The sequence below is a fragment of the Agelaius phoeniceus genome, chromosome 3 (assembly GCF_051311805.1).
Source record: "Agelaius phoeniceus isolate bAgePho1 chromosome 3, bAgePho1.hap1, whole genome shotgun sequence".
Taxonomy (NCBI): Eukaryota; Metazoa; Chordata; class Aves; order Passeriformes; family Icteridae; genus Agelaius; species Agelaius phoeniceus.
In genome coordinates this window covers 59,210,551-59,223,107 of record NC_135267.1, presented here as the reverse complement: position 1 = coordinate 59,223,107, position 12,557 = coordinate 59,210,551, and positions in this window count along the sequence as shown.

Here is a 12,557-nt window from a genome sequence, read left to right as displayed (position 1 = left end):
TCCCCCGTGTGTCAGGTCACAGCCTCTCCGCCCGGCTGCGAGCCCCATCCCCGCTCGCCGAGCTGCCCACCGGCTCCTCTCCGCCACCACAGGTCTGAAATTCAATTCACATGTCTGAGAGAGCTTCTGTAAATGAGTTGCCAAATTGCCAAAATGCGAAGGGGGCAAGGCCACCACGAAATACAGACCCGTAAAAAGCAAATTCCAAGAGGTTGTAGATAGAGATTACACCTGCCTCGTGGCAGGCTGCTGGGTCGTCTTCTTTGGAAAGGTGTGTTAAAAGTTACACAACATTAAAAACCAATACATTAAAAAAAAACACACAAAAGAGAAAAAACTGGCTTAAATAAAGCCTGAATTCTTCATACATGTTCAGTGCTCCTTTTTCCTCTGAGCCCTAACAAAATCCTTGGTTTCCTGTAAAACCTCATTCCATATTTCACATTTAGTAAAGCTGTATTGCTTTTGTTCTATAACAGTTTCTCCCTCTACTTGTGCTAATAACACAGCATGTGGAATGCAAGGAAAATTGAGAGGTTAGAACAGCTCATACTTTTCAGATGTCACAAGAAGTAATTACAGCAGTAATTCAGAAAAGCAAGAAGTTTCAGTGTTTGCCCTCATCTTACCTGTTCTCATTGGAATCCTGAAAAAGCAAACCAAAAAGCTCCCCCAAAACCACCAAAACACCTTGGTCGGTCTGTTTTTCTGTCATTGATTCAGAAGCCCAGAGCTCTTTTCCAACATACACACTGAATATACTTCAGACCAGTGCTGAATTTTAAAAAATTCCCCCATTTATTAATTCATTTTGGCCACATTTCTACACTAAAGTTTGTGTTTAATAAGTGGGATTGTATTACGTTTTCAAGAAAAAAAAAACCTCAAATGGTTTAATTGCAGCTTATAATGTTAATTACAGCTTATAATGTTATTATCCATAACATTTATTGACATTGCAGAATTACAGCATAGTTATCATAGAATCACAGAATATTCTGAGTTAGAAAGGACTCTCAAGGATCAAGTCCAAGTCCTGCTCCTGCAGAGCACAGCCCCAGGAATCCCCCTGTGCCTGAGAGATTTATCCAAATGTTCCTTGAACTCTGCCAGGCTGGTGCTGTGACCATTTCCCTGGGGAGTTGGTTCCAGAGCCCAGCCACCGTCTGGGTGAAGAACCTTATCACCCAGGGGTAAATCTCACTCCACTCCTATTTCCTTGGGAGCCACCACTCTCCTACCAGGCAGGAAAGGCAGATCACAGAAGGCTGGACTCCACAGTAAATACCCTGGAACAGTATTCTACAAAGTTGCTTGACAGGGGGGCAAGTGGGAAAAGGGCAATTTCAGATGAGATTTAGTAGCTTCACTGAAATCAGCCCACTGATCTCCTGAACTACATACCTACTCCATGTCTGAATTCAGCATCCAGCTGAGCACACATCCTTGCCTCAGCACGCTACACTCTGGCCTTGTGCTGGGAACAAAAAGTGAGCCTTCATTTGCAAGTCAATAGAAAAAAAAAGAAAAAAAAAGAAAAAATCAAGAAAAAAAGCAGCAATACTTCTCTGATGAAACTGCTGGGAGAGAAGCATTTGTAACTCTTTCCCATTTGGGGAATCAGGGAATGTTTTTCCTTTATGAATAGATCTTTGAAAGATGGTAATAAAACAAACTACTGCTTGATGCATTTAACTCGGTCCAAATTAAAACAAATGAAAACTCACACACATCCCCAAATGGGAAATACAGCAAAAGCCCCAAACCACAGACTATTCCAAGTTCCTTTAAGAAACTGTATAGTCTCTCCAAATATGTTTTAAAGGCCTTACATGATCTGTTCCATATGGAGTTTGTTTTTCCTCAGTGCTGTGACTAACAGGAAAAATCTTCAAGAGGAGAAGTCTCTTCCTCTCTCTTCATCCTTCTACCTCTGTTTCCCCAAAGGACTGATCATGAGTCTGTCTGGTTTCTGTTTGCTTGTGCTAAAAATAACATTACAGTGGACTGACAAAATACCCTGAGTTTTAAGGCAACTGACTGATAATGTAGGATTATCGTCACAGAAGGAGTGAGAGAGGTTTAAAGGCCAAGTTTAACAACAGTGTAACACAACATAGTCTATCTGAAGAACCACCCATTTTTGGAGGAATTAAATACATGGACCAATTGTAGGAACTCCTGTCTTTGAAGCTAATTCATGTAACTATTGGTAAAAGGGCATGGGTACCAAGGAAGCTGCAGGCAGGTGAACCTTTCTCCTGGGTTTTGCCTGTGCACCAGAAGGTCACTGGCAGAGGGGGAGCACCAGTTGTTGTCAGTCACCCTCAGCAGCACTCCTGTGCACAGGCAAGAAGCAAGTCCTTGTTCCCCCAGCTCCACCTTTTCTGACACACATCTTTTTCTGCTCACTCTCACAGCATGTCTCATACTCTCACACTGCAGGATCCCTGTGCTCCTCCATACATAAGGTGGGATCCAGCTCCATCTGCCAGCTCTTCACCTCTATCCTTCCAGCTGTGCTGGCAGTCAGAAATTTGCACTGCTAATGAGTTGGTGTCTTTCACAATGGTGGCCAGGACTTCCCTTCATGTACTACTTGAAAGTGATTTGCTTACTGTGTTGGGCACCTATACCTAAAATTATTTTCCTTCTAGGCCTGCTTATATCAACTGGTCTACCAGTAAGTTTGTACATATGTTCTCAAACATCACAGCATATCTTTATGTCACCGTCTCTGAACTGCACCAGTCATTTGTTAATGTTTTCCTCATTCTGGCTGTGACTCAGCAAAACTGTAACCAATGCCTCTAAATGTACAGAAATCACTGTCACTTCAGTTTTGCTGATTGATGATTAATTTCAGCATTCACTTGAGGAGAAGCACAAGTTTATCTGTTCTGAGTTAGAACCTGGGGAAGGGGGAAAGCCTGTCCATATAATAAGAGAAAACTGCTACTTGTAAAGACACCCCCCACACACACTTAAAAGAAAAGGACACATCCCAGAATTGATGGTTTGGTGAGGGGGAGGATCTGTAGAAGAAAACTGCTTCATCTATTTTCCCTGTTTTACACAAGGGTGTAAAACAGGGAAAACAGATATAATGTTAACCTGAGCACTCCCCAGTCAGCAATAATAATAACAACAACAATAATAATAATTTTTAAAAATGCAGTGTTCTCCTTGCCTTGTGTCCAAATTAATTATTCCACCCACAATATAATTTAATTGGCAGGCACAGGTACACTCATTTGCTTTGCAAAGCAATATTATTAAGTGTAGGGGGTTTTTAGAGCTGTGCTCCTGTTTCATGGAACACACTCTTTCATGTACACTAATGCCAAGGAGTACACAACCATTCCCGTAATTATATGTTCCAGTAAAACCATTAATATCAAATAAAATGCTATCATACCTACTTTATGCCTGTATCCTGCAGGTATTCAATTACCTCCAAGTTGATGAGATACCTGTGTGAAAAAAAAAAAATTGGAAGCCTATTTAAGTCTTTACAGCAACAGCTGCTAAAACATTTAATCACAAAGTTCAAAATAACTTACTCCCAATCTTACTGTGGAGTTTAAGTGGAAGTACTTTAAATACAAGATGACTTTGCATGCCACTTGCCCTGGGAAACAAATAGCATGCATAAAGAATGGGAGTAAGAGGAAAAAGTTTAGTGGTTACAAGTATGAAGACTGTCAACATAAGAAAAGAGCAAAATATTGTACAGAAGGAAAAGACTGAATTTAATCTTTCTAGGGAGAGGGTTTGATTCCTTTGTCTGGGAATATTTCCATGCAGAAGTAAACATCTTTGAGATGATTTGCTTTTCCACATAGCAGCACTGCTTGGATCTTCCACAAATGCAACTGTATTTCATAAAAAAAGCATGGAGACCAGCTGCAGTTTTCATGAAATAGGCTTCTGGTAAATTCAAAAGCTGGTGCAATTATGTTGTCAGCTCAGGTCTCAAATTCCTTACAAGTCTTGGGTCTTAAGCACAGCCTCCACCATGATGCTATTTCATTGTGTTAAAGAATAGCTATCTACATTTCCCATCTGTTCTTCTACAGAAAGCTTTTCCTCTCTATTATTCCTGAAAACATTTGCATCTACACCCTTGCAAACAAAAACCATGTTTCAGTCTTACAAGGGCTCATCTTCTTCCCAATTGAATTTTCTTTGGAACATTTTAGGTTATAAAGCTGGAATTGAGCCATTCATTTCAAACTTTGGCCTGCAGCCATCTTGCTCTAGAAGAAAATGCCCACTAGTTCCATGCTCCTCATAACAAAGCCACAAGTTAAGGATGACTTATTGCAACCCCTCCAGGATGGAAGATGCTTACCCCGTTTTCTCCTGACAGGACAGTCAAAAGCTCAAAATAAAGCTGGAGCAGGATCCCAGCCACTTCCTCTTCTCTGTTTAGTTGCTTGCACAGCAAACAGCCTTACTGGGCACACAGGAGGTGCTTGTTTCTCAAAATTCAGCTGCCTCTTCTTGGCTTAAATTAATTATTCACAAAGAGTATTAGGATGTCACAAGGAGGCCTTCATCTTGTGTGTTTTATTTAGGGTCTGCAAGATCATGCTCTTTAAAAGGGTATTTTCTTGTTGCATGCTTTGTGGTGAATCTCTGTGTACAAAAAAGCAGGATCAAGTCCAAGGTCTTCAGAGCACAACAAGGACTATATTAGAGTTGTTTTAAGCAGCAGCTAAGAGTTACTTTTCAACACTGCTAATACAGGTGCTCAGATGGCAGATGAACTCATCTGATTACAGGACTCCAACTTCAAGGAAACTCCTTCAAATATAAGAAACCACTGGTTTCTTCTTGGTTTCTTCTGACTCATCTAGGTTATTTACAAAGAACTTTTACTACTTACATGGAAATCTTGTGGTTCCCTACTTTCAGCTATAGCTTTTAAAGCACAATGCTCCATAATAATTAGACTAATTGTTTTAAACTACCTTCTGAGTAATAAGTAATAAACGTGCTTTTTTTTCTTAGGCAATAAACTAAATTCAGCCCCTAACTTCTTCAAGATCACCATCCAGTCCCTGGAGTATTTTCCTCAAGAACAACTAGTCCTGGATTCTTCCTTGCATTTATTCTGGTTTGCTGCCCATCCGAGAGTGAGGACCCCAGAGCAGGAAGATTGCAAGGGCAGTTCTCTGGGCATGCATCAGAGAGGATCCCAAGGGGCAAACTTCTAAGAAGGAGCTAAGAGGACTGTAATCTCCTTTGCTGTATCGCTGTCTAATGCAACTCGCAGTCCAAATCACCTATCAGATAACTGTTTGGCCACTGTTCAGCCATCCCAATCCTCATCAAAGCTGCATCCCATGCTGTCCTAACCTACTACCACAGCAAAAGATTTTTCTCTCTCTTAGTAAATTCTATGAGTGGCAAAAGCCAACCAGAGCATGGGCAGCGGACATAATTCATCCCAACTCTCAGGAGGTTTGAGTAACACTCAAAAATTCACTCGCAGCCACTGCAGGCTTGTCGAGGGAAGGTGATATTTCAGATCCTGTCAAGACAGAACAAAGATGTAACAAACTCACTGTAGTTCCATTCTGCACCTATCTACATGAGTGCAGACAGGGCAGTGGAAAAGGAAGTCTAAAGCTTTATCAGGATTTGTAACAACAAAGGCTGTTAACCTCTAAATGGGAACTTGCATTGAGCTTGGTCAGTGCCTGTCCAGAAGAAGGATGCAAGCCCTGAAATGAAGATCTGTCATTGACGAAAAGACAGAGAATCTCTTACAGTTTTTAACAAATCCTGCTACCTACAGTAGGGATAGATGATTTCAATTTTTAATGGTTGTATATAGAAGTGTAAAAGTACAAAATACTATAAACAGAAACAAGAAAAAAGATAGTACCTCAACCTTAGACAATGGATATTAAGAGCAGAAGAGATACCTCAGTGAACTAATGAAATAAGGAAGAAAACCAGAAGAAAATGAAAAAGAAAAGTAAAAAAGGAGACCCAAAAATCCTAAGGTGTTATGGTCAGTGTTGTTAGTTCCTGTTATTAACGTAGAAGTCTAGTACAGGAGAACAACCCCAAATTAAAATCAGAAACCATATCATTTAGAAAAGGCAACGTGTTGCAGCATTTTGTAAATTCTTGTTTATATGACATGACACAGCCTATGCATACTGGTTATTCTATCTCTTTTCACAAAGCAATTGTCCATATAAAAAGTATGACATTTGAATGTTAATGTAACCAAAACAGTTCCAAATTATTCTGACTGAATGTCAATTATCACTGTTTTGAAACAATTCCATCAGTCAAGCAGCCAGGAAACTGTAATATCATTACAGATTCAAGAGTTACCAAATAAAGTCACATCAAAATTGGAGTATTTGGAAATAACAGATCAGAGAATCCCAGAATTTTCAGAGCATCTCAGCGACAATAGTGCCCAACTTTCACTGAATACTGTTACTAGATTACTCTGATATCTCAAGATATGACAGATAAAATCACTTCCATAGTATCTTTCTCACAGCCATTGACAAAAGTCTGTTCTGTTTCCTCAAGCCTTCAACTTTGTGGTACATCTGTCCCAGGACAGTGTCCCACTACATCACTTTGAACAAAAAAGCCAACAAACACTTAAGTCTGTTAACTGCCTGTAAATCTGAGCAGCTGTGTTGTGAGTCATTTCAGGACTGGCTAATAATTGAATAAACAACTGTAATTGTGCTCCATGAAACTCCCATGTTTCCTTTCAGTCTTGGCTTCTCTTATGAAAGCTGTACAAGTTTGGGTGCAACCACAAAAACTCAGTCAGTTAGGACAATGTTTACCTCATACCTCTAGTCTACCAACCATCATGAAACACATCCTGCTTCTGAGAATGTAACAGTAATCATTTCCAAATATTCCAAATCCAGTGAGGAGAAGTTTGCTTACAGAGTGATATTTTTGAGGACCCTCAGATAAAACTGCCATTTATTATTTATACTGCAATAATGTTCACAAAGCACAGTAACCAATGAACTGAATGCACATTTGTAAAAAAGAAGAAGGTCCCTATAACAGGGAATTTACAATCTAAGTGATGTTGAGAGTGTTCTGAACTTTTGAGTAAAGGTAGCTTAAATTTCAGCTGGAAGAGAGGTCTCTTTTTCTAGATCAGTGGTCTTTAACATGTGGTCTACTCCTAGGAGACCTGGAAAGATAACTGAGCAAAGAAAGTTTGCTTCAGTGGACTTAGATTCACTTTACAGGGGTCCACAAATTTGAGACAGCTTGAAAATACCAATCTTCCTAAAGATTTGTAAACTATACCAAAGAATTGCATTTGTGCTCAATTATTTGATGGGATCATAACCACACTACCAGCTAAACAAGAGAAGTAGTCACTCTGGGAAGTTCACTGAGAGAGACAGGAAAGGCAGCAATATTCCTGAGCCCCAGACTTCTTTTGCCTTCCAGCCAAGCCTCCAGATTCATCCATGCATGCTGAACATTTAGCAGCAGCATCTGGGAGAAAGCTAACAGAAGAGCTTAGGAGCCAGAGGAACTCGCCTTAGATTTGAAAAGTGTTGGAAAGAGTAAAAACAAGCTCTAAAGTCTGTAAATATCTATAGATTTTACTAGTATATAAAGTAATTCCTATTAAACCTCATGAGGTTTATGCAAAAAGTTTGTAATATGAAGATTCCCTACTTGTGAGCAGATAGCTTTGCTGCTGTGACTAATTCAGCCTATGATAGCTTTGCCAAGCTATAAACAAAGTTTCAGGCTGTTTTATTGACAAGGATACTGCTGGAAAAACCTCTGACACCCTCCAGCTGCATATTTCTTTTCACCTACAAGACACCGCTATAGCTTGCACAGTATCAGGGCAAAAAAAAAGAAAGAAGCACTTGTGTCTGAAGCCTGGATTTGCTTTGATAGTAACAGATAGTAACTGATAGTAACTATCTGTTTTGTCATTCCTGGAGGAATTCCTTTCATAAGAGCCTATGTTAATAAGGTTAAGAGATATCCTAGTAGAGCAAGAAATTCAGAAATGCAGAGTCAATCTGGGGCAAAACAGAGAAGCAAAAAGCTAAAAAATGCTCTCAAGCCTATATATTTGGTTTTGACATGCAGAGTGAAGATCTGTTTTAATCACAACATGTTATTATGGCCAACAATAGTACAATTATTTTTCTGAATCTTATGGACTGGTATGATATAAAACTGTTTCACTGGAAAACAATACCTATGGATGCAGACACTGTTTTTTTGCTTTTGTGTATAAAAACAAGAGAGTCACAAAGAATCTTTCTTTGCCTACTAGGCAGCTGATATGCATGGTATACAAAGAAAAACTTTTTTCAGCATGTTTCCCAGAATGAGGTCCCTTTTGACAGTGATTAACAAGCAAAGAAACATCTTTATTTAAATACACATTAGAGGCAGAATATTTTTCTGTTCTACCCTAATCACTTGAACTGTGTAAAGTACTCCTTTTTATTACTTTCTGTCTTTTAATTGAAAAAAAGCCCCACACTTTTATGCTGCCTTTCTTTAGGCCAAAGACCTAGGTTTTGACTGGCTGAGTGCATGGTATGTGCCTATTGTATGCTTCCACCAAAAAAACCCCCACCAAAATTAAGCCAAATGTTTGTTAAAATCAATTGTTCATTGTTCCTGTCTGGGACAAAAGATTTAGCAAGTGGGGAAAAAAGAGAATTTTCGCACAATACCAAATAGCTTGATCAATCTCTCTTACTCTACAACCTTTTTGCCACTTTTCTCATTTTTGAAGTTCTTTCTAATCATGTCTATCCTATCTCTGCATTCACTGATGCTTAGAGGCAATTTTTTTTTTTGCATAGAAGGATAACACAATTTCCTAAACATGAAAATGGAATAAATATCCCTAGAAAGAAAGAGACCTCTGATTTTATCTTATATTGCTCATCTTGTTTCTTTTACATATTGGCAAACATATAATGCCATATATTTTAATGATAAAATACTGAGTCTAGGAAACACTGTGCTGCAAGCAGGTTTTCTGTGTAGAATACAATGCATAAAGACAATTAAGTGTTATAGCAGGAGGGTAGTGATGGAAGAGGAATTTCTTAAGAAAAGGGAGGAAAACCACCATCATTTCTGACCTGCCCCCATCCCTTTTCAGAAGGCTGGGAAGGCTGACCTCTCCACCTGGGAAGGTACTCCAAAGCAGAAAAAGTAGTGGAAAAAAATTATTCTTGGAAGGGCAATCAGAGAGTGAACACATACACACATCCTTCCTTTTGAGTAGACATTTCTGAAAATTGCTTCAGATGTCTCCTGAGCTCTCATGGAAAGATTTTTCCTTTTTATTAAAAAAAAAAAAATCAAAACCTTCCTCTTTGTGTTTTGGAGCCAGCAACTCTCCTCATTGGCAGCAGTTTCCAAACTGTTATTGAACAAACCTAAAAAAGGTTTACACTGAAGGAAAAGCACCTGCCTTGACTGGGACCTTGGAGACAACAGCTTAGGCAGCAATATTCTACCTAAAGCCCATCAGTAATTAACATGCAGGCACTCATCACATCAGTCTCTGCCTACAGACAGTTCTCAGCAGCTTCAGGTTAAAGGAAAATATGTACTCATTGTAGATGTCCTGCTTGGGTTTGCTGTAGTAGACTAGTGCTGAGCTATAGGCATACATAGAATGAGGAAAATCAGAGGAAAATTTGTATTCTTCCATTTGAAGAACACTTTGGGTTTGGACAAGACTGTTAAAACAAGTAGTAAAAGGAAATTTAAATTAGCACTGGTTATTTCTCTCAAGAAGTTCCATTGCAAAATTCCAATGAAAATTGGCTTTGACCTGGCAGATTTATGAGGCTTTGAAACTTTCAGTTGGAACCCAAGCAATAGTTTGTTTTGTGTTTAGAATAATAATACTCCTTAACTGAGGCAAAGAGTGGCGGTGACACCACTATTTATGGCTTGTTGTCCCTCTCAGGGAATGCAGCTGGACTGGTTATTGCTTTTACAATTACCACATGCTTTTTGTATTGGCAGCCCTCGTGTATCGAAAAACTACAAAACTGCTCCTCCAGAGCAGAGAATTAATTAAAAAGAAGAGGTTTAGGAAAGTGATGTTTTCAGTTGTTGTTGCTTGTCCTCTTATTTAAGCCATTTGTGTGTGTTTGTTTCAAGTTTCCAAGTTTTTCTCCCCCAAAGCATGAATACTAGAAGCTGAGATCTTCATACGATTTAGGGTTCTGTCATCTGAAGCCAGATGAAAAGCACTAAATATCATAGTATTAGCAATAAACTTGACAGTCACCAGCACAAAAACTTGAAAGAGCTGTTTTGTCTTCTCAAATTGCGTTCTTGATGAAAGATAAAAATACCTCAAAAAGTTTTCACAGCATTTTTGACAGGTGGACATATAAATCTAATTTAAAATTTAGTGTTCTTGCCTTTCTTCTAGAGTTTGTATAGCTTTAAGCTGAAGTTTTCTTAATGTGCTGGAAGCACTTCTTTCTGTACAACTTTAAAAAAATTGGCTCAGTAATGTAGTTTGCCTTTTCTAAGTGGAGGTATTGAATAAAATGGGATTTTTTTTCTCTCCCTATTGAAAAGGCAAATACCATTGTTTTTACTCTTATACAAGAATTCAAGAGCTGCAGAATCAATAGGCTGTTTCATATCCCATCATCAGCAGATACTGGGCTGAAAGCCAGTTTCTTCACGATGGCTTTGTTTAGCCTAGAGTTTTGTAATTCTAGTTAATTGATTGCTGGTTTGTTTGAGTTAGCACAATTGAAAATGGTAATGTAGACATCCAAGAAATATTTGGGCAGAACAGTTCATTAATCAAAGTTAGAGCATGCCCAAAAATTTGTAACAGACCAGGTTAGTTTGGGTATAACCTCTCTCACCTCTTTCACCTCTCTCCCCTCTGACACTCAGGAAGTCCATCCACATCTGCCTGGGGTCTGCTGCACTGAAGGAAGACAGCTCTCATAAGGGCCTGGGTGTAGTACACCAGTCTTTTGATTACGGGTGAAAGCAAACAGATTCCCTGCAAACAAAGCAAACCTTCTACCCAACCCCCAGCACCAAAGGGAGACAGGATGGGGCACTCTGTTCAAAAGCAAAAGCAGCAGCACTCAAGCACCTTACCCCCATTAGTGCAAACAGCTGAAGCACCAAAGGTTACTGCAACTAAACCTTTCCTTTCACCTCTACTTTACATTTGAGTGTGAAAGCAGCTGTTGTTTTCTTCCATTTTCATACATAATAACCACAACATAATCCTTGGTGGTTCCTCATGCAGGACAGAACTGTGCAGAGTAGAACCTTTCTTCTGCAAAGAAACAAAAAATATGAACAGACACAGTTAAATTTATGCACCCAAATTCAGAAGGGTGTAGGTCATTCTAATGTGAATGATAAACCAAAGTACTAGATTTTTTTAGCACTACCATATAAAAGATGGCAGTTATGAAAAAGCATAACTGATCTAGACACCCACTACAGCATTTTGGACTAATATAATAAACTAAGTGATAAAATTATACTAATATTTAGGATGTGTGTCCCTTGCCCTCAAATAAAAGGACTTGCAATTCAGGATCCCATGGTGCAGTTGCAGTCCTACTGGTGGACACTGTAACAGAGATGGGATTTGGATGTGTTTACTATTCCATTGTTTAACTTTATCCCGGCGTAGCATGGTTCACTGTGTCACACAATGGTTTGAGTCTTCACTGCTGTTCAGCTTTCACCACCCATAGAAGACACGACAGAAAATTGTAACTTAGAATTTCATGGTGTAATGAGGCTGGAATTTGAGCACTGGTCCCAAATCTTAGCTATGTGTTTTCACAGCAGAACTATGCTGTTCCCCACTGGTGAGCTTGCATAGTAGCTTATATTGATATTAGAAGGCATGAAAATAATTAAAAAGCTGCATCTGACTTCAGACACCAGATAAGAGTATACGCACCTCTCCTAGTGAGTGTACATCAGACTAGTGAGTGTACATCAGATTTGACCCTGTTCCTTTTTTCTCTGGAATGGCTGACAGCAGCTTGCCATTGGTTCTCCCAATGGTCAGGGAGAACTTGCATTTCTATCTTTCCTGTTATACAGGACAGTGAAAAGCTTTACCGTGCTTATAATAACCTGAAATAGATCTGGTCCCTGCTGCCTAAGCTGTGCCATAAGCAGATTTAGAAGCAGCTTCCAAAGTTCAGACTGATTAATGACAGCTCAGCATGGGGATGCTGAGACTCAGACTCATGACTGATGGATGTGAAAAGACTGATGAACAGGGGGTGGTCAGGTCTGAGAAAACAAAACCCACCACTGAAATTGCTGAAAGCTGCTGACAATTGTTTTTGCACACACAGGCTATTTCTAAACATGAGAAAACTTACTGCTACTAACTGTTCTTCTGTGTTTCCCCTTCCTATTGTCACAATCCCAGTCGTCCTGCCACGGTTAAAACGGAAATCTGGAAGTAGGAAACAAGTCAAGAGGCAGCCCCACCTTTATATAAGGAAACGTCTATGTTCCATGGAAGC